The sequence below is a fragment of the Solanum tuberosum genome, unplaced genomic scaffold (assembly GCF_000226075.1).
Source record: "Solanum tuberosum cultivar DM 1-3 516 R44 unplaced genomic scaffold, SolTub_3.0 scf00765, whole genome shotgun sequence".
Lineage (NCBI taxonomy): Eukaryota > Viridiplantae > Streptophyta > Magnoliopsida > Solanales > Solanaceae > Solanum > Solanum tuberosum.
The window spans coordinates 18,253-20,199 of NW_006239683.1; positions in this window are offsets into that span (position 1 = coordinate 18,253).

Genomic DNA, 1,947 nt, shown 5'->3' on the forward strand with positions numbered 1-1,947 from the left:
TTACACCCAGATACATAGGTGAACATAATGGCCAGAATTTGAAGGACTTCAAGGCTAGACCAGCACAATCTTCGGGCAGTGTGGCGCAAGTGGGTAGTAAGCCTCCTGCCTGGGCAAAGTGTGGTAGGAACAACTCAGGTATTTGTCGAGAGGGCTCCATTGATTGTTTCAAGTGTGGATAGAATGGACATTTCATGCGAGAGTGTCCAAAGAACAGGCAGGGTAATGGGGGCAATACGACACAATCTTCTTCAGTTGTTCAACCAGACAGGATGGCACCTAGAGGAGCTACTTCTAGTACTAGCAGAGGAGCAAACCACCTCTATGCAATCACCAGTCGCCATGAGCAAAATAATTCTCCAAATGTTGTCACTGGTATGATCAAAGTCTTTGCTTTTGATGTGTATGCTTTGCTAGACCCAGGAGCAAGTTTATCTTTTGTAACTTCTTATGTTGGAAATAAGTTTGATCTTCTTCCTGAAAGACTTTGTGAACCTTTTTGTGTTTCTACACCTGTTGGGGTGTCTATTCTAGTAGAAAAGAGTTTATCGTGATTGTCCTGTTTCCATCAATCACAAGAGCACCATGGCTGATTTGGTTGAGTTAGACATGGTAGATTTTTGATGTCATTTTAGGTATGGATTGGCTTCATGCCTGTTATGCATCAGTAGACTGTAGAACTCGAGTGGTCAAGTTTCAGTTTCCGAATGAGCCAATTATAGATTGGAGTTGCAGTTGAGCAGTGCCTAAGGGTCGTTTCATTTCGTACCTTAAGGCGAGAAAGTTAGTTTCAAAGGGTTGTATCTATCACTTAGTCCGAGTTAATGACTCTAGTGTTGAGATACCTCCTTTTCAGTCGGTTCCTATAGTAAGAGAGTTTCCAGAAGTTTTTCCTGATGATCTACCCATAATTCCTCCTGAGAGAGAAATAGATTTCGGTATAGACCTCATTCCAGATACTCGTCCCATCTCTATTCTGCTTTATAGAATGGCACCAGTAGAGTTGAAAGAGCAGTTGAGAGATCTCCTATATAAGGGTTTCATTCGACTAAGTGTCTTACCTTGGGGCGCTTCGGTCTTGTTTGTAAGAGAGAAAGATGGATCCCTTAGAATATATATAGGTTACCGCCATTTGAATAAGGTTACCATCAAGAATAAGTACCCTCTTCCAAGGATTGATGACCTTTTCAATCAGCTTCAGGGTGCCACTTGTTTTTCAAAAATTGACCTCAGATCAGGCTATCATCAATTAAGAGTAAGGGAATGTGATATTCCAAAGACAGCTTTCAGAACCAGATACGGTCATTATGAGTTCTTAGTCATGTCTTTTGGTTTGACCAATGCACCGACAACTTTCATGGACCTGATGAATAGAGTCTTCAAACCTTATTTAAATATGTTTGTTATCGTCTTCATTGATGACATACTAATCTATTCAAGGAATGAAGAAGATCATGCTAGTCATCTCCAGACCTTGAAAGATAAGGAGTTGTATGCCAAGTTCACTAAGTGTGAGTTTTGGCTTGAGTCTGTGGCATTCCTAGGCCACATTGTATCTGGTGATGGAATTAAAGTTGATACTCAGAAAATTGAGGCAGTGCAGAATTGGCCTAGACCCACATCTCCAATTGAAATTAGGAGTTCCTTGGGTTTGGCTGACTATTATAGAAGGTTTGTAGAGGGGTTCTTGTCTATTGCATCTCCTTTGATAAAGTTGACTCAGAAGACAGTGAAATTTCAATGGTCTGAAGCTTGTGAGAAAAGCTTTCAGGAATTGAAAAAGAGATTGATTACAGCTCCAGTTTTGACGCTACCAGAAGGTACTCAAGGTTTTGTGGTGTATTGTGATGCATCCAGAGTTGGTTTGGGTTGTGTGTTAATGCAGAATGGCAAAGTCATAGCTTATGCCTCTAGACAGGTGAAGGTTCATGAGAAGAATTACCCAAC